General features: G+C 39.5%; 1 protein-coding gene and 1 pseudogene across 1 annotated transcript in view; both read right to left on the bottom strand.

Moving 5' to 3' along the window:
* The window catches only part of LOC116318737 (hyaluronan synthase 1-like), a 53,523-nt gene extending 35,888 nt beyond the window's left edge, over window positions 1-17,635 (bottom strand). Inside the window, 1 exon segment of the mRNA XM_039619690.1 lies at window positions 17,398-17,635. The gene's annotated coding sequence lies outside the window, so the exon portion shown is untranslated.
* On the bottom strand, window positions 13,941-21,295 carry LOC116318732 (annotated as a pseudogene).
* Between the last annotated feature and the right edge of the window lie 359 nt (window positions 21,296-21,654).

The following is a 21,654-nucleotide window of genomic DNA, read 5'->3' as shown; positions in this document are numbered from 1 at the left end:
TGCAGGTCTGACAGCAGCAGGTGTATCACTGTTCCTCCTTTCATTCAGCAGTCGCCTCATTGTTCTGACACACAACACAAAACTATCCACAACACTACACACTCTAAACACACTAAACGTCACAAATCTCTCACATCTCAAAACTCGCTCTCTCTCTTTTTCTGCTGTCTGTCTTTCTCTCTCTCTCTCTCTCTCTCTCACCGTCACTCCTAAAACTTCCCCCTCTTCCTAAACAACCAAATGTCATGTTTGTCAGGCTCCTGGGTGCTTTGAGTTTCCTGTGTTTTTTGTCACTTTGTATTGGGAATTATGTTCTCATTGTTGGTCTTTAGTTACTCCCTTGAGTCTAGTTTCTTGTGTTCTGTGCCTAGTATTTCCCTCTGTGTATTATTTATCATCTCTAGCATTTTGGTTCTTTGAGTTCTCTGCCTTATGGTTTATGTCTCTGTGTTTCTTAGTTGCTCTGTCTCCACCGTGTCTAGTCCGCATCTCAGTGTTATACTTCCTGTTTTACATTGAAGGTCTGTGTCTCATGTGAATGTATCATGCTTTGCTTCCTTGTCTCATCAGTTCTGATTTCTCCAAGCTGTGCCCTCCTTCTGTGTCTCATTCCTTCATTATTCCCCAGTGTATTTAATCATTGTCCCTCAAGCTGTGTGTTCCCTCGTGTGCCTCTGTGTAAAGTTTAGTTTATATTTTCCCAGTTTACTTTTGTATTGTTGTTTGTGCCCCACCACGCCAGCAATAAAGCTGTGATTTTGTGTTCACCCCTTGTGTCTGAGAGCCTGCATTTTGGGTCCAACTCCTGCCTGCCACACAGCGATTCTTGACAGAAGGACGCGACCAGACATGGACCCAACGGCACTCAACCTGTCAGAAGATCTGCACCAGGACATTATTTACTCTCTGGAGTAACTCCTTCAACTGTGACTTGAACATGAGGGGAGGGAGTTTCATCACGCTGTGGAAACAAAGCTACAGCGGTTAATGTCCAGTCTTCCTTGGCTACTAGGTGCACTCCACCCGCTCGAACAGGATTTAATCCTAAACGAGCTCCACCTTCATCGTCTAGCTGCTACTGCTCACCTGCCCGATTCGCCGGACGTGGAGCTGCCCAGTAGAGCAGGGCGATATGGCCAAAAATATTTATCACGATATATATTTGAAAATTTGCGATAACGATATAACTGACGATATAATTGATGCGAGACAAAATACAACTCCACAACTTTACTAGCGCAAAAAAAACCCCATCTATTTATTTTCACTTAAACAAGCAGCTGTTTTTTTATATGCACTAAAGCTATATAAAAATTTAACAGTTCAAATGCAAATTCCTTGCTGAAAGTTTAACCAAAAGGCATTTCCAGTAGAAATGGGCTGACATATCTTGAGGATAACCATGTATAATATCCACTGAAGTTAAAAAGAGGTGCTTTGCAACATTAAACTGCAGTGTGCCAAATAAAAAAGCCAAATATGTATTTTTCGGACCATAAGGTGCACAGGATTATAAGGTACATTAAGCGAAACAAAGCAGTCAGATAAATCAAACTTTATTCAACTCATTCTTCTTGCTTCCTCCACTTCTGTACCATTGATTCATTAATGCTGTATTCTATCACAGCTGCTCTATTCCCATGTTGTTGCAGTATATTAATGACTAACCTCGTATTGTGGATGGATTATCTCAGTTGTTCTCCTGACTGAAGTTTGGTCCGTTTACAGCATCCTGCCATGCGAATACATTTGTCCCTAACCACCAGGAACCCTCACGTTAACGTTTATCGAGTGGAAAAGTGTTAGCCTTCATCCTGCAGCTTCACTGTTTATGTTATGCTAACATAGCTGTGTCGCTAGCGATCACGTAGCGCATCATTATATACCAGCTAGCCCAACTTCAGTAACCCTACAAACGTCACTGCTGTTTAGTTTTCTGTCTTCATTTGTGTTGGAAGTGATAGCAGAGCAGTACGTTTGAATTTTTTCAGAAATATCTCAGTCAGAACATGCTATATCATGCTTAGGTAACTAGCGAAACTAGCGAGCTAACTTCCGCTAGCTTCCTGCTAACTTCTAACTCCGTTAAATGTAATAAATTCTGTTTTCATGGATGCCTGGATGTTAAACACCTTGTAAAGCAGCAATGCTGATCGTTTTATTAAAGATGAAAGAATTTAGACAGTTTTTAACTCTCAGTGATGCTGTGTTCGTTTGACTTTGGGACCTGAAGAGGACGGCGTTTAGGATCCAGATTACTCCCATATTTACGAGCACCTTAGTCCGACAAGTACGGCAATAACAACGGCCCGCTTGCATGTTCTACAAAAAAATGTGCTTTGTTGTGTATCTGACGGACAAACACCAAACTAGTTCCACATCACTGAAGTTGCAGCATTTTTACAAACCAATTCTGGTTCATCTGTTTCACTCAACAATCGGCCATGTGCGTATGAAAACAAAGGCACTGCGCATGCGCGTTTTACCCATATTCTATCGCGATATTTCATTTTCTTATCGTTGCCTAACATTGTACCGGTATTACCGTGAACGGTATAATATGGCCCAGCCCTACTGCCCAGCCCATCGGAGCCATCATCAAAAGGGAAGTGGCGATCACGCTTCCCTTTTGACTTCTGAGTTGCCGGCTGTGGTGAGTGAAAGAGACAATACCTAAGAGTTTTCCGACTTAGGGACTGTTTATTCCGGGGCCGTGTTTCTTGAGTTAGCTGCCCAGCCTCAAGCTCAGTCATCTTCTCCGCCACTGCCTCAGTCTCCAGTGTCCCTGTTAGCTCAGTCTGTAGTGTTTCCCACTACTCAGTCATCTACTCCGCCACTTGTGCAGTCCATAGCTCACCTGCCTGTTCAGTCCATAGCTCAGTTCCCCGTAGCAGCTCAGTCTCCTGTTCAGCAGCCCGTAGCTCACCCATTAGCTCAATTGCCCTCAGTCCAGTCACTCACCCACCTGGTCAGCTAGACATTCAGCCAGGGGTCCCAATACCCTCTGGCCCTGCATCAGCTCCTGCTGGAAGCTCGGGTGAGCCCATCCAGCACTTCCACGCCGCTACCTGCCTCATCCAATGGGGGTTCTGGAGAGCCCGGCCAGCAATTCTTCGTGTCGGCTGGAGGGTGCGAGGGGCCTGTTCAGCAACCTGTCTCTGCTGGAGGGTCTGAGGGGCCGCTTCATCCGTCACCAGCACTTCCTCATGTCCGCTCGAGGGTCTGATGGGCCTGTTCAAGAAGGCAAGCTGTCCAAGAAGGCAAGCTGCACGTAGCTCCAAAACTTTATAGGCATCACCTCTCAGACACCAACTGACATTTAGACACATGTGCACGCTGATGAGGACGATGCTGACGATGTTCACGGAGTGTTGCAGGATGCAGAGCCCACGGTGCAGCTTAGGACTGGATAAATGATCACATGTTAACCTCAGTTATGATTGTTAGCTTCCATCACTCATGAACACAAGATCATTGGAATAAAATGATTCTTTTTGAATTATCAGTCATTATGAAGTTCTTATGAATCAAGTACACCTCTTTCCTTTGTAGAAGCTTGTGCTGTACCTCAGATGGTGAATACAGATACTAATAAACCAGAATATTGACACAATTCTACATTCTTGCCAAGAGTGTTTACAAACAAACACAAACATTTGAAATTCACCATCTCATCTACAGCAGTGATCTACTGTTTACTATGTGAGAGAGAAACAGTCCATTTCATCTTCAGCTACATGATAACAAGCTTTTATTGTGTTGAACCATTTCTTAGATCTTAAAGTGAAGCTGATTACACTCAGACACTGAAGCAAACCTCTCACTGTACTTTATATAGAAGCTGGATGACTGCAGAACAACAGTTTGTAACATGTAGAAAATGTTCTGATAGTTTTCATTTGTACCTCGACCCAGATTTTTTAAACATCGCCCTAACCTTGCAATGCTTCATATCAACGTTTTAGTGGAGATATCATCTGAATTTCAGGAGCGGGACCACTCCTCCTTCACTCCTCCTCTGGCCACAGGCTATAACCCCCCCCCCCTTCTCCCCGCTGTTCTCATTTTCATGCCCCACCCTGCCCCCCCTTTTTCTTTCCTCTCTTCTCCTGTCTTCTTCTCTCTTCCTTTCCTCCCTTTATTTCTCGTTAGTACAGGGGGATCTGCCCGGCCCAAGAGCCGTCGCCAGTCCTCTTCAAGGCCTTCCCCAAACCGCAGCACTAATCACACTTCCTCATCTCTCATTGCCTGTTGTTACCAAGGAAATGGTCCCTGCTATTGAATTATTCAATGTCCACTAAGATAAAATGAATCCAGTTTATAGGAAAAAAAGTCCTTGTGACTGATCCTTCTTTAAGGGGTCCAGACTGATAGCAGGTCTATTTCATGGACCATTTTAACAAAACAGTTATCAGGCTATCACTGCTTCCTGTGAACACTTTAAACTTTGGACCTAAATGGCACAATTAGCCTTGGGCAACACGTGCATGATATTTGTTTGTGAAGGAGTGATGGGAACTGATGACACTGTATTTCCTCATACTTCTGGAGCTTTGACAAACTGAGTGATGTTTGTTGTTGTAGATCTGCAGCATCCTGATACAGGAAGTCTGGTTCGGCCTCCTCCTCTCTGGTCCTCCGAGTCTTACAGTAGATAACACAGAGGTCACATGGAGTGTAGAGCTGGGCGATAGAACGATAACGATATGTATTGCGAAATAACTTTTTCTCGATAGAAAAATTAAACTATTGCGATAGGCCACATCTCTCTTGTCCTCTTAAAAAAAAGAAGAACAGCCAATCCAAATTAAGTAGCGCAGAGCCGAACCAATCAAAGCCGCAGCGTCACGTAACGTGACTTGTTACGTACAGCACAAGTGCCAAGCCGCACATGTGTATTTGTTTGGGAAGCAGCGAGCCGCCGTGTCGCTCGGGTAATGGAGGAAATGAGTGTGCCGACTAGAGAAAAATCAACCGAGAGCGTGACCGAAGGTTACCGAAGAGAAAACAGATGATGGTTCCAATGCCGGAGAGATTGTCGAACGGAAGGGCCATAGAAGTTGGGACCAGGAAGCAGAGTTGCAGTCTTACACGCCTCTCTGCAGCTGCTCTCCTCCTGCTACCCCCCCAAAAACCCATCTCCATTGAGACTGTGTCAGCTCCCAAACAGACAAAAAACAAACTAAAAACCAGCAATAAACAATTTAAACATAAAAAAAATCACAAAGAAAGAACAATACAGTATCCACATCTGAACCAAAGAGTAAAACAGTGAAATGTGGATTATTAAATATTAGGTCTCTCTCCTCCAAGTCTCTGTTAGTACATGACTTAATAATTGATCAACAAATCGATTTACTCTGCCTTACAGAAACCTGGTTGCAGCCGGATGATTATGTTAGTTTAAATGAATCAACACCCCCGAGTCATTCTAACTACCAGATTCCTCGAAGCACAGGCCGAGGGGGCGGTGTGGCAGCAATTTTTCACACCAGCCTATTAATTAACGAAAGACCAAGACAGACTTTTAATTCATTTGAAAGCCTGATGCTTAACCTTGTCCACCCCAGCTATAAAACTCAGAAACCAGTCTTACTTGTTATCATCTATCGTCCACCTGGGCCTTACACAGAGTTTCTCTCTGATTTCTCAGACTTTTTATCTGATTTAGTGCTCAGCTCAGATAAAATAATTATTGTGGGTGATTTTAACATCCATGTAGATGCTAAAAATGACAGCCTCAACATTGCATTTAATCTGTTATTAGACTCAATTGGATTCTCTCAAAATGTAAAAGAACCCACCCACCACTTTAATCACACTCTAGATCTCATTTTAACATATGGCATAGAAATTGAACATTTAACTGTTTCCTGAAAACCCTCTGCTGTCTGATCATTTCCTGATAACATTTACATTTACAATAATTGATTACACAGCAGTGGAGAGTAGACTTTATCACAGTAGATGTCTTTCTGAAAGTGCTGTAACTAAGTTTAAGAATATAATCCACCCACTGTTATCATCTTCAATGCCCTGTACCAACATAGAGCAGAGAAGCTATCTGAACGCTACTCCAACAGAGGTTGATTATCTTGTTAATAATTTTACCTCCTCACTACGCACGACTCTGGATACTGTAGCTCCTGTGAAAACTAAAGCCTCAAATCCGAAGTACCTGACTCCGTGGTATAATTCTCAAACACGTAGCCTAAAGCAGATGACTCGTAAGCTGGAGAGGAAATGGCGTGTCACAAATTTAGAGGATCATCATTTAGCCTGGAGAAATAGTTTGCTGCTTTATAAGAAAGCCCTCCATAAAGCCAGAACATCTTACTATTCGTCACTGATTGAAGAAAATAAGAACAACCCCAGGTTTCTCTTCAGCACTGTAGCCAGGCTGACAAAAGTCAGAGCTCTACTGAGCCAACAATCCCTTTAACGTTAACTAGTAATGACTTCATGAACTTCTTCACAAATAAAATTTTTATCATTAGAGAAAAAATTACCAATAATCATCCCACAGATGTAATATTATCTACAGCTACTCTTAGTACCATCGATGTTAAGTTAGACTCTTTTCTCCAATTGATCTTTCTGAGTTAACTTCAATAATTACTTCCTCCAAACCATCAACGTGTCTTTTAGACCCCATTCCTACAAAACTGCTCAAAGAAGTCCTGCCATTAATTAATGCTTCAACCTTAAATATGATCAACCTATCTCTAATAATCGGCTATGTACCACAGGCCTTCAAGGTGGCTGTAGTTAAACCTTTACTTAAAAAGCCATCTCTAGACCCAGCTTAGCTAATTATAGGCCAATCTCCAACCTTCCTTTCATATCAAAAATCCTTGAAAGAGTAGTTGTCAAACAGCTAACAGATCATCTGCAGAGGAATGGCTTATTTGAAGAGTTTCAGTCAGGTTTCAGAGCTCATCACAGCACAGAAACAGCTTTAGTGAAGGTTACAAATGATCTTCTTATGGCCTCTGACAGTGGACTCATCTCTGTGCTTGTCCTGCTAGACCTTAGTGCAGCGTTCGATACTGTTGACCATAATATCCTATTAGAGCGATTAGAACATGCTGTAGGTATTAAAGGTACTGCACTGCAGTGGTTTGTATCATATCTATCTAATAGACTCCAATTTGTATATGTAAATGGAGAGTCCTCTTCACCCACTAAGGTCAATTATGGAGTTCCACAGGGTTCAGTGCTAGGACCATTTCTGTTTACATTATACATGCTTCCCTTAGGCAGCATCATTAGAAGACATAGCATAAATTTTCACTGCTATGCAGATGACACGCAGCTCTATCTATCCATGAAGCCAGGTAACACACACCAATTAGTTAAACTGCAGGAATGCCTTAAAGACATAAAGACCTGGATGGCCGCTAACTTTCTGCTTCTTAATTCAGATAAAACTGAGGTTATTGTACTCGGCCCTGAAAATCTTAAAAATATGGTATCTAACCAGATTCTTACTATGGATGGCATTACCTTGGCCTCCAGTAATGCTGTGAGGAACCTTGGAGTCATTTTTGACCAGGATATATCCTTCAACGCACATATTAAACAAATATGTAAGACTGCTTTCTTCCATTTGCGCAACATCTCTAAAATTAGAAATATCCTGTCTCAGAGTGATGCTGAAAAACTAGTTCATGCATTTATTACTTCCAGGCTGAACTACTCTAATTCTTTATTATTAGGATGTCCTAAAAACTCGCTGAAAAGTCTTCAGCTAATCCAAAATGCTGCAGCAAGAGTACTGACAGGGACTAGAAAGAGAGAGCATATTTCTCCTGTTTTGGCTTCCCTTCATTGGCTTCCTGTTAAATCCAGAATTGAATTCAAAATCCTGCTCCTCACATACAAGGTCTTAAATAATCAGGCCCCATCTTATCTTAATGACCTTGTAGTACCATATCACCCTATTAGAGCACTTTGCTCTCGCTGTGGAGGCCTACTTGCTGTTCCTAGAGTATTTAAAAGTAGAATGGGAGGGAGAGCCTTCAGTTTTCAGGCCCCTCTTCTGTGGAACCAGCTTCCAGTTTGGATTCGGGAGACAGACACTATCTCTACTTTCAAGATTAGGCTTCAAACTTTCCTTTTTTGCTAAAGCATATAGTTAGGGCTGGACCAGGTGACCCTGAATCCTCCCTTAGTTATGCTGCAATAGACGTAGGATTCCCATGATGCACTGAGTTTTTCCTTTCCAGTCACCTTTCTCACTTACTATGTGTTAATAGACCTCTCTGCATCAAATCATACCTGTTATTAATCTCTGTCTCTCTTCCACAGCATGTCTTTATCCTGTTTTCCTTCTCTCACCCCAACCGGTCGCAGCAGATGGCCGCCCCTCCCTGACCCTGGTTCTGTCGGAGGTTTCTTCCTGTTAAAAGGGAGTTTTTCCTTCCCACTGTTGCCAAAGTGCTTGCTCATAGGGGGTCATATGATTGTTGGGTTTTTCTCTGTATGTATTATTGTGCGATCTACTGTAAAACATAAAGCGCCTTGAGGCGACTTCTGTTGTGATTTGGCGATATATAGATAAAATTGAATTGAATTGAATAGAAGTTCCGTAGTGTGAAGGTATTTTGGCTATTTCAAGTCTGACAAAAAACAGAGTAGCGCGCACTGTAAATTGTGCCGAAAGCAAGTCTGGAAATACAATAAACCGGTGCATGCTCAATCTCTGACTAAAAGCGCTAATTCGTTATTCGGCTTTTGTCAGACCAAAGTAACTGTTTGAAAAGCTAAGCTGTACAACAAGGAGAGATTGAGAATTTCCTTTGAGTTCTCAGTTTATTTGATATTGACAAAAGTTAGTCAATTTTGTCTGTTCTTCTGTAAAACAAACTAAGATTTATTTTTAGAATTAATATTTTGTTTCTAAGTGGAATTGACAATTTAGTAGTCTGTTTTGTTTGTTCTATTTTGAAACTTCAGCGCTTTAGCGGCTGCCTTTTGTGTAGTTTGCAATATTTGCCTTTATTTATCTGAAAAAGTCTCATGTTCCTTAAGTACATCTACCCTGTTGAACTTATTATGGGAAATAAATATTTAAATCAAAACAAGCTGCTGATTATTTCACATTTTACTTGTGAGCAACGGCACATTTAAATCTTACAAATATACTTATTTGGCTTATATCGTGATATATATCGTTATCGCCTGAAATGAAAAAAACATATCGTGATATGAAAAAATCTTATATCGCCCAGCTCTAATGGAGTGTATGTTAGAGTTAACATAAACTCCATCTTTTAAATGTTAAAGTTTACTAACACTAGTAAGGTGTTATTGCCATCAACTATTGATGGTGTTATTGGCAATAAGAATGTTGCTGAAATATGGAGAAAATATTACAGCAAAATTCTTAACTGTTTAAAGAGCGAAAGATTTAATTTGTCTGATATTGGTTTCAATAATGGCGTGACTATTCAAGCTGAAAAAGTACAACTTGCCATTAAGAAGATGCCTCCAAATAAAGCTGGTGGTTTAGACCCATTATCAGCAGCTGTCAAGTTAAATGAATGTAAAACTGGGTGTATGCTGGGTAATCTTGTTTATCATTTAATGTACACTGAGGATTTGGTCATTTTGTCTCCTTACAGTGCTGGTTAGTGTTTGTGCTAGTTATGGTGCCCAGTATGATTTTGCTTTTAACCCTAAAAAGAGTTTTATTGTGATCGCTACAACTGAGGAGGAATTTTCCTTAAACTTCCAAGACGGACATCTGCAAGTCAAATGTTTTTTCAGGAGTAACGTCCCAACTTTTCGTGCCTTACTGAAGAACTGAGTACAAATTTATGTGCTGTTTGAATAAGTCAAGACGTTCAACAGTATAAGTTTTGCCACTTCTAACACAAGGTGGCACAAAGTATGTGTCAAGTTTTTATAAACTTTGGAATAAGTGTCCGTATATTCTGTGAGTTTTGTCTTTGTTGTTTATTTTTAATGATATAATGACTCACTCTGTCTGAAATCGAATCAAATATGATATAACTGTTACTTTAAAAGGCTGGAGGAACCTGAGATGTTTCCACCAAAACTAATTATATATTTTTTTAAATTGTAACTAATTAAAAAAATAATATCCAAATCACCTGAAGTCTACTTTCTAACTAACCTACTGTGAGCTGAGTTTGTTCTTATCTTTGGTGAGGAGAGGTTGGAGGAAGGATGAGCGCAGCCAGGTCTAAAGATGCTCTTATCCCCGAGTCCCGTGTTGATGATCATCACCCAACAGTACAGCAGCATCCAGTGGACGTATGATGTCAGTCAAAATCCTTCTGAAAGAACCATCTGACATGGCAACAATGAGCAGGTGAAAAGCCAAAAATTCAATCCAAACTTCTGACCTGCTCATCTCACAGATGACAAAAGGGAAGAAGCCCAAATCTCTTCTTCACCTCACTTTTACACCTGCTCACCCTTTCTCTCCTACTGGACGTCACAGCTTCACACTTTAAACATCCAATCAAGTTGTTGATATCAAATCATGTGATGTCCACCCTCACCTTATCTGTCTCCATCTGTCTGACTTTCTCCACAGACATGATTTAAAACACAATTTAAACTTTAAAATCACTTCATTACATTTTCTTGTTTTCTGAAAAAGAAACTCGACTACATTTGAGATACAGATATTTGTTTAAAATGTAGAGCATGAAAGTAAAGAGTAGTCAGAAAAAAACTACTGATACCTGTAAATTGTACTTAAGTACAGTAACAAAGTATTTGTACTTAGTACTTTTGGTAGTCTCACATGTCTGTGTCAAATTTTCCACCAACTGAAAACTGGACAGAAAGCCTGAACTTTCCTTCTACCTCTGGATACTCATTAGGATTCTCATTACCTTCAGTGGTGTAATGTTTTGTTTCAGCAGGAAACAGCATCTTTGAAAAGAAGTTTTTAATTGTAAATCCCAGGGCTGTTCGATATAACGATATATATCGGATGACGATATAAAAACGTCTATCATTTCATTTTACGCTGTCGTTTGTTTCGTGGTGTCACAAAATAAACTGTTTATGGCAATATTTTTTCATCATTTTGATGGTCACTGTAGTGGCTATATTAATTTCTTAAAGTTCTCTCTTTCTCTTATATTTAATATAACAACACTACAGACAGACAAGCACTTGTTTTTATGCGTTGTCGTTGGCAACAATGACGGTAAAACCACGGCGTGTCCACTTGTTTATTTTTCCACATAAACCTTTCACAATAAAGCTCAAGATCCTGTTGAGACTTTTCAAAATAAACTGAATCACGTGAAAGACGCAGAGTATTTACGGATGAGAAACAAAAAAGAGCCGTCAGGTGCTAAAAAAACAAACCTTAGACTCAAACGTTAGAACAGGCTTTTCCCCGCAGCACGCCGTGTAATAAATACTCACAAAGAAAACGGCGGCCATTAAAACTTATGTCTAAAAATGTATCGTTTCATGCATCAGTTAAAACACTCGACTCCAGGTACATGACGCCCAGCTGGAAACACTTCATGCAAGTCGAGCTGCCCGAGATTCACAGAATTTACAGAAAATGTTGCATTTTTGTGATTTATATCGTTATCGGACGATAGATGTCTTAATATCTATCTATCTATAAATGAGATTTTGGTCATATCGCACAGCCCTAGTAAATCCTCCTCCTCACTAATGTCCGGGTGTCAGACACAAACAGGAGAGTGGGGATCAAACTCTGGCTGTTGTGGTTCCTCCAAGTCTGTTTAACACCAGCAAGAGTGAACCTGATGTGAGGAGGGAAATCACTCAGGTCTAAATGGTCCCATTCACCCACGGAGACGACCTGAAGAGGAACATAGAAGAAGTCATCACTGACAGCAGATCGCTGCATAACTTAAATCTACATGTAGAAGACAGATTTGATGTTATACTTATCTTCATGCAGAAATGTAGAAAATGTTGACTGATACTGGGAGACTGAACACTGGGAAGGATGGGATACTTTAAGTAGTGCAAAGCTGGAAAAGGAAGACAGTCTGTGCTCATATCCTGAAGTCCAGTCAACTAACTGCTCTTATTTATTTTAAATATTTTTCAGTTAAGTTTCATCTGAGCAGCACATTTATTTAGCATTTAAATAAATACTGCTTTATGTTTGAGACAACACCACATCCATGTACATCTAGAGACACTTCACTGTCAGGCTGTTAGCTAACCATCACATGTGTTGCACTCAAATGCTGCAAAACCTGTTTAAATAAAAAAATCACACTGAACTGTTTTATTACAATAACTTTAGTGTATTTAATGAAGCTACAGCGACGTAAAGAAGATGCAGGTGAGTGTGAACATGTGTGATCCTGAATAACTCCACAGGTACATGAGATCCTCATATGAAATATGCAGGACTGAGAAACACATTTGACCTGATCAGCAGCAGGATGTCCGTCTGTAAACAGATGATCAAGTAAATTCAAAGCTGTGAACACCACGTGGAACAACAGCTGGAACTCATCAAAATACAACGAACAGAAACAGTGTTTAAGTGGAAACTGCATGAAGGCAGAGCTGAGTGAGTTTTCAAAGAAATGATGGTTTAAACGAACCAGGGATTAAAAAGGATAAATAACCTAAATAAATAAATAAATAATTAATAAACCAAAAAATCAATTTAAAATATATATATCAAAAGAATAAATAATTAAGTAAATAAAACTTCTACCCAAAATATATAGACTGGGTAAACTGACCCAGGACTGTCACAGTCAAGTCTATTCATGCATTTCCAGTACAGATGTTTGAAGACTTTAGTTTGGTGCTTTGTGAATTATGGTAGCTATGTGGGAATGCTAGAAATGTTCTTGTGTTATGTAACTGTGTTCACTTTTCTTTGATTTACCAAGTCAGCATTTCTATAGTTTTCCATTAGTAACATGATTTGACCCGAGACAAAAGAGTCCATGTTAAAACAAATTTATTTCTTGAGCAGTTCCTCAAATCATCATTTCTTTTTCACATTTTCCTAAAAAATTCCAGCCATTACAAGCAATTGCTAAGATGATTCATAAAAAATATATGTTTTCTTACATTTTCTCTCCAATAAAGCATTGAATAAAGTGCACTGTACAAAGTACATCCCTACTTCACTTTTCTTGATACAGCAAACAATGTGATACATTATTTTATGACGTGCTTCTTGATTCATGTCGCAGTAATTTAACATTTTTCTGCTTGTTTATTATTATATTTATTTTCAAGTAAGCTTGCAGTGCTGCAGAAAGTGGCATCCAGGATCCAGTACAATGAAACCAACAATGCTGTAGAAACCTTACACACCTCTGGACTTGTGTTGGTCAAATTAAAATTAAATTAAATTATCAGCATAGACATACACAAACATTTAAAAAATATGCCATTCTGTTTATATAGCTATATATCTATATATATCTATATCTATATATATATATATATATACAGATATCAGATATAAATATTATGCAAACCCATCTCCTCCTTTAATGTCTCACAAAGAGTAACCTGAGAAGCATCTACACAACAAAACACATCAGTGTAATTTAAAAAAGAATACGTAACACCATCTCCATATAAAAAAATTGTTTGTCTTTATATGCAAATGTTTCATATTTTATTATTATTACCATAATTTGCATGTTTTTCACTGGTACATTATCGACAATGTCTATTCTTTTTTTCAGTTTCCAGTTTATTTCTTTGGCAGAATTGTCGAACATCCCTGTCCTTCAGTAATGTGACACAAAATAAGTACACACATAGTAAGGTTTGAATTTGAATAAGTTACCTTTGCTCTTCAGACCTATACGTTCACTTTGTAAGCTTTACAACGCTTTCTACATACTCTGTGGAACCACACAAAATAGAGGAACATCATAAGAACCCAGTAGCATACATAGGCTACACAGCCATAAATAAGAAATCTAGTTTCCATTTTTTTAGCCTCAGTTGACCAGTCCTTTTTGCTCTCTTCGTAGATGGTGTAACAGAGTCCACTTAATAAAATTGCAGCCCACACCGACAGGGGAAGGAGTGGAATATAGTTACCAACAATCTTACGCCTGCCTGATGTTCCCCAGCTGCATTTGTTCATTGTGAGAATGGCAAAGTACTTAGCAGGCAGCAAACTGGTGATGTAGAGAGCTGAGTAAAGTGACATAAACACCATCACCATGTTTCTCCGCAGGATGCAGGCATAGACTGCTTTCACCAGCCCGATAAGCTGGATGCAGCACAGAACCCAGAGGATGTCCCACAGAGTGCCTGTCCAAAACAACCGGATTATGGTGGCTGTGACAAAGAAGGGGAAAATACCTGACACGACGGACTCATAGGTCATCCAGAGATAGTGCTTGTGCCACCACATTGCATTGTAGAGCCACTCCCGGAAGTAAGATTTTGTCCAGCGAGTCTGTTGGTTGAGCCAGCGAAGGAACTGAGCGGGTGTTTCTGTGTAGCATTTTGAGCGAGCAGTGTATCTGAAGGAAAAGGGTAAAAAACAGACCTTTAGAACCTGCTTGTTTGATGTTGTAGAATCATTATTGTAGCTACTGAGCTTTGTTGAGCCCTATTATGTAATTTTTGTGCCTAATAATATCTAGAAAATACATACTTAGTGGCATATCCCATGCTCAGCATACGGTTGGTGAGATGTCTGTCGTCACCAAATGTACAATGAGTTCCCAGAAACTTCTGAATGTACCACTTCTCCAGAAACTGCTGAAGGATATCATTTCTATACAGACCTGCATGAACAAGTACAAGAAATGACAAATTCAAAAGATGTTGGTTACAATGAGTTACATCAACGCTTTTAAGCCTTTAATATAATAATATTTTGCCAGAAAAGAGTTCCCTTACCTAAAGGGCCACTAATGCAGGACACACAGTTGAAGAAGGACTGGCAGCCCCTTTCGATGTTGAAAGCCATCCAGTACCTGAGACTGCTCATGAAGCTGATGTAGGATTCTTCAAGGTTGAGGATCCTCACATCCCCTCCTACAGCCCCATACTTGGGATTACTCTCCAATACCTTGCACAGTTCCACCGTGGCCAAAGGGTCCAACATAGTATCTGAATCACACACCTGAGAAAGGAGCAATAACATCATTGACAATAGGAAACACTTCATTTTTTTTAAAAGAATAAGAAAGGAAACACTTAAGTAAAAGTAGATACCTGTATGTAATCAACCGATGATCCCAGGGCTTTAAATGCTGTGTACATCACCTCCCGCTTGCCTCCCCACTTCTGCATGATGCACACACATCTCTTGGTCTGGATCAGGCGCTCTACTTCTTTTCTCTGTGGATCCTCTCCTACCACATAATCAGCATCCCCTTCCATTGCTGAGCCAATTTCTTCATCATGTTGGACCTGGGTGGGATCCCAGGTATGATAGTTGTTATTCCATACATAGTAGCCTGGATCCTGGTCTGCAAACACCTCTTTGAACATATCCATCATATACTGGTCATCATCTGAATTCCCATCTATCACCATGATGATGCGCAGCAGCTCAGGGGGATACTCAAGGGCCTTGACTGACTTCAAGCACTTCAAGAGATAAACAGGGTCCTCCTGGTAAGCCGATATAGTGAAACCGATTGTTTTGGTATAGGAGCATGGTTTTGTTCGAGATTTCATTCGCTGGTGCTCAACAAAGGCAAACAAGCCCTGGACCAACACATGGAGTGAGAGTAGGAGTCCATAAATGCCAAAGGAGATGATTCCAAACATGGACGACAGCAGCTGATGGCCCTGAATGTAGGCCCACACCATCACACCCAGGACGGCCAAAGCAAAGAGGAAAGTGAGGATGGTGCGGATTATTGAACCCAGCTTCTTCAATAAAGGTTTTAGCTCCATTTATTTCACCTAAGGAGATACAGACAACACATATCAGTAAAACTTTAAATAGAGTCAAGAAAGCTTGTTAATCAAAATGTCTACACATTGGAGTAAAAGATGTTTCCTGTTTAGCAGAACATGACAAAAATCTGTTAAAGACTGAAACTTTTCTGGGTATATCTCTTTGTCATAGCTAATATATTTAGCCATTAGAATATACACAGACAATCAGACTGGGAGAAAAGGAATTAAGTGAAAACAACTGTTTTATGCAAAACATTTATGGGACTCATTACCAAGCTAGGGGAAGAAATACAGCTTAGAATTTATCTATAATTGCACTGTAGTAATCAGCGATCAAGCTATCATGGCTGATAACGGGGCTTGACTGGGACAAAAAATCAGCCTGGGCATTTTGACTAGAGACCGGCCCACCAGGTATTATAGGAAAAGCTATAATGCCATTGAATGAAAACAAATGCTGTTGTGACAGTGATGTGCACTGTCTTGTTGGTATATGTATGATTTCTATACATTTTACATCAGATAAAAACTTTGTTTGTAAGATTCAGATAATTATTTATTAAAAGCGAGACATTTTAAATTAGAATAAGAAAGAAAAGTATTTATTTGTGCCCCCCTTTCCCTGTTAATGCGCTACCGGGCCCCCTGGCAAAACTTTACTAGACCCGCCCCTGCATAGTTACCAGCTAGAAAAGGATCCTGGTGTGATTTGTCTCTCAGAAACAGTTCATAACTTCCCTTCAACTCATTCATGTCACCTAAAAGGTAAACCTGTTTCTCCATCAGCTGTTCAGCTCTGATGATTCAGTAAGGACATCTCTAGTTTCATCTTCATGTTTCCCTCTCACCAGATATCCAAACCGACATCATGGTAAGGCTGCTGCTCCTACAAACATCAGCTGATACTAGAAATTAATATTAAATAAATTCTAACAACAGCTTATCAAGCTTAAACATGCTGCTGTTGTTTAATGCGACATCCACTGGTTTCCTCTTTCTGTGCAAAGTGAGCGATAAACAAGAGAGACGGGACTTGCGACAGAAATACCGATCAGCTGATCATTGATCAGTTTCATGATTGAAGTAGCAACAGGAGAGGGAGGGGGAGAGAATGAAAGAGGAAGAGGCAGCTGACAGCGTAAAGACGCAGAATTATTCCAGCTGTGTGTCTTTTTTTTCATCCTAGCTGAAGTACGGGACAAACTGTGTTCCTTTTCCAACCCTTTTCAGCTCAATACCAAACGTGTAATATTTTCTCTGAATACAGGACAATTCCGTTTTTTACGGGAGGGTTGGCAACTCTACTAACTAACCTTAAGAATAAAATAAAGTTCACTATCAGTAACATCATAGCACCCACACAGCTGTATAGAAACTCCGTCATGTTAGCTAGTACGCTGTAGGAGTTATTGTAACTGACTGTAAAAAGTTAGCACAGCGAAAATAAACTCCACCTAAACTTGTTTTATATCTGACCCAGATAGACTGCAGGTCATAACTTCTCACCTGAAGTTCAGTTCACCTGACAGTCGCATCGGCGGCTGCGTCGGGCCTCTCCTCCTCCTGCCTCCCCTTTCCCTCATCCACCTGCTGGCCTCTGTGGAAGCTCCACCATAGTCACCATCAAACAACTTAGTTATTTTTACACATCGGCCAGCATCTGGCCAATACACTGTAAAATCTAATTAGTTCCCAGAACTCAAAAAAATTATGGAAACTCGTTGCCTCAAAAAAATTGAGTAAAGCTTAGCTAAAAATGACTAAGTTAGGACAACTTATTTACTTTGAGTACTCTGTACAAGCTCATTTGTTCCCAGAACTCAAAAAAATTGGATCAAGTTTACGTAAGATGACCAAGTTAGGGGAACTTACTCATTTTGAGTACACTGTACAGCTTTGTTAGCTCCCAGAACTCAAAAAATTATGGAAACTCGTTGCCTCAAAAAAATAAGTAAAGTTACTTAAGATGACTGTTAGGACAACTAATGTATAAGTTGTCCTAACAGTCATCTTAAGTAAGCTTTTACTTAGTTTTTTTGAGGCAACGAGTTTCCATAATTTTACTACTAATACTGCAAGTCTGCAGTATTAACAATAACTTGATATTTCTGACTGTACAATACTAATTGTTTACCTACTGACAAACATGTTAAGTTCAACTAAATGAAAAAACAATTTGTGGTACCATGAATATTTTTAAAAATAATTAACAACAATTTTTGTAATGATGTTAAAATCAGCCCAACTTTTATTTTCAAACACAACAAAGTATAACAGCCAACATACTGGACACTGTTCTGCTGAACAACAAACAATTATATTGCCATCACTGTTATAATCTTACAATGAAACAAAGTCTCAGATTTAATTATTCTGAAAATAAGTTTAGGCCTGCCACAAGTTTGTTTTGTACTTACATTACTTATATAATCAAAATAAAATATTTGTTGTTCTGTCACAACTGCAGTCTCTAATTTAAACAACACATTTGTTTTCCATTCCAACACATGAGCTGGAATGTTGTATTATTTTAAGGATGCTTGTTTCCAGTCCAGGCATTACTGCCTGAATGAGTGTCATGGATCGAGGTGATCCAAATGTAGGTGCAGAAGAAAGTCTTTAACTTCCCTTAAGTACAGTGGCAGTGGATGTGGGTTGGAGATGCAATGAGCTTGAACCTGCAGGCGACCATCTTCACTGACCACACCATCTGTGACGGAGGACTCATCTCTCCTGGTGTCCTGCAAGCAAACAATCATATTTTTTGGAACATGAACTTAATTGCTTTCTTAAAACATTTTTTTCTGCATTTGGTATAAAACAGACTCCAATTTAGACGATCTCAGGCTCCCTCCCCACTGGAGAGGTGACATTCAATGTCCCAAATTGTCAGTCTGGATAACCCTGACCACCACCCAACACACAATAATGTCATGAAAGCATCATTTTAAAAAAGGGCTATGCAAACATGGCCTCCCCTCTGTCAGTGCGCCCCAGGGTGGCTGTGGCTACAACGTAGCTTGCCATCACCAGTGTGTGAATGTGTGTATGAATGGGTGAATGACTGGATATGTAAAGCGCTTTGGGGTCCTTAGGGACCAGAAAAGCGCTATATAAATACAGGCCATTTACCAATAACTTTCATTCTAATGATGTGCAAAATGATTTTGGGCACAAAACAGATTTTGCTGTTAGAAAACTTGCAGACTTCACTATATACAGTGTAGAACCTCTAAACTAAGTTTGGGGGATGTGATCTTTCAAGAAATGCAGACCAAACTGTTGTTGTTTGTTTACTTACACAGCATGTCTTGTAGAATTAACTGTGGTCACATCTCAAGTCTAATAACAGAAGACAGGAAAAGATCAGTAAAGAAACAACTTCCCCAAACCAAACCACAAATAAAACAACAAGTAAAACAGGCTGATCTAAAGTATGATTAAAGTTCAGCCTGATTAATATAAATGTCACTGACAGTTGCTAATATATTGGAAAACCAAAATACTTACCACTGAGTTGATGTCTTTCTGTCCAACAGCAGGAGTGCTGGTCCCGAGCCTCAAAGACAGTAAGAAGCAAGCAGAGGAGAAAAACAGAACATTTTTCAGAAACTGATTTGATCCTTAATGGCTGTGCAATCATTGTAACATAGAGTTTGCTTATGTTGTTAAATAAAGGCTAGATTTGACATTAATAGATGCCACAGATGTTGTAAAGCTGCCACAAAGCATGAAAAAAAAAAATAGTCTCCGAAAACGTCGGAGCATTTTTTGCAAATATGTGATGTCTTGATAAATCGAGCAGATATTTGAGCATTACACAGCTACATTGTCGCCTGAAAATATCTTAAAAGTTTATTTTGTGACCCAGAAAAAGTAATAAGTTTTTCAGCAGCGCTCCTCCGCCATTGCCGCGCTTACAAGTACGCACAGGCTCCGACAACCGTGGCCGATGCGATCCTCCTTTTCCCCAGACTACCCTTTCTGGGTCACAAAATAACCTTTTAAGATATTTTCAGGCGACAATGAAGCTATGTAATGCTCAAATATCTACTTAATTTATCAAAATATCACATATTTGCAAAAGTGCTTCCACGTTTTCGGAGAGCTCTGTTATCCACCCCCCACATCCCACACCTACCTACCCCACCCCTAACGGCTGCACCTCCCGAAGAATTTTGTCTGGGCTCTTATCTCACTTATTTATTTCAAACAATCAACAGAAAATTTCACCACATAGTTTTATGTAAGGTTTTTAAGGCTGTGGTGTTAATTTTTAAGTAAGACGAGCCCAGCGGCAGCAGCAACGCTAGGCTAACACTAACTAGCTAGCAAGATTTTAAACCTGGTGCTAAACTAAGAGAAGCCACAAAATCAGTTTGAATAAGAGTAAACATTTACTCACCAAGTCAGTGTATCAGGTAAAGATCCACAGCAATGACAACAATAATATCTTGAGCTGACGCTTCTCCAGGTTTGCTCAACATATTCCATAAAAAATGCACCGTGAACATGCGGACTGATCCGGGAGGGAGGAGGACGGTAGTCACGTGGCATTTTCAAAACACATCTTTCATCCTTCCGCACTGAGAAGCAAAACTTCCAGCTTACTTAGTTTTTCTAAGTTAAGACAAATCAAATAAATGGAGTTTATCAGCGTTTTTGCATAAAAAGTACTGGTAACTTATTTAAATTGAGTTCTAATAACAAATTGATAAAAATTGAGTTCAGCCTATTTAATATTTTTAATTAAACACAATATTACATTTTACAGTGTACACCACCTTTCATTGTTTATACCATTACAAAAGAAAAAAGAAAAAAGAAGAAAAAAACATTGGCCCATAAAAACGAAGGCCCACCGGACAAATGCCCGGTATGCCCATTGGCCAGTCCAGCTATGGCTGATAATCCAAGAATGCGTTATCACAAGAACTGTGCCCTACTGTGCAAAAGTATACGAAAAAAGTGATGCAACATTCAACTTTCAATATAGGATAATATTTTAAACTATTATTAAACCCCTTAGGTTGAATGTTATCATATTTTTCCAAACAAAAACTAATAATAATAAAATAAAATAAAATAAAATAAAATAAAATAAAATAAAATTATAATAATAATAATAACAACAACAACAACAATGCGCTTGTTTTTTAAATGGCATAATATTTAACACGCTTATTCTGGAAAATTCTTGAATAAATTAGTGATTTTAGTCATGTATGAATAGGCTAAAAAAATTATAATAATAATAAGAGCATGAATAAAATAATGAAAGCACGCATTTTAACCCTACCTGATGTTAAAAGTGGCTGCATGTAGAATTATGTGATATCCACCAGGACTTCTTCTTGTCTTAGAACTTGGTTTGAAACGCATGGGTTTTAAAGTGTACTCTGTTGAGGAGCAGAGTGGGACCTCCTCTTATATTTTCACGCTCGCGTGCCCTCGCTGAGTCAGTCGTGCGTCAGGAGCAAGGCGGTGGTCCATCTGACACGAGGGCATCACTGTACGGAGTTCATACAGCTGTTTTGTTTTCTTTCTTTATCACGGAGATGTGTAGAGTTTGACCTCCGACCAGTCTGCCGTTTGCTGTAAAGAATGGAGTTCCAAAGCTTCTCATAGTTGCTGTGAGGAGCAAACAACCGACGTGGTTGAAGGCTGGTCGCGGAGTCCCGAACATTATGTATCTGTTTACTTATTGTTGTTTTTTTATTATAGATATTTTTTTTATTGTTTATATGTTATAAGTGTAATCCA

The sequence above is a fragment of the Oreochromis aureus genome, linkage group 11, assembly GCF_013358895.1.
Source record: "Oreochromis aureus strain Israel breed Guangdong linkage group 11, ZZ_aureus, whole genome shotgun sequence".
Taxonomy (NCBI): Eukaryota; Metazoa; Chordata; class Actinopteri; order Cichliformes; family Cichlidae; genus Oreochromis; species Oreochromis aureus.
The sequence above is the reverse complement of the archived record's forward strand: the minus strand, read 5'-3'. Positions and strand labels throughout refer to the sequence as shown.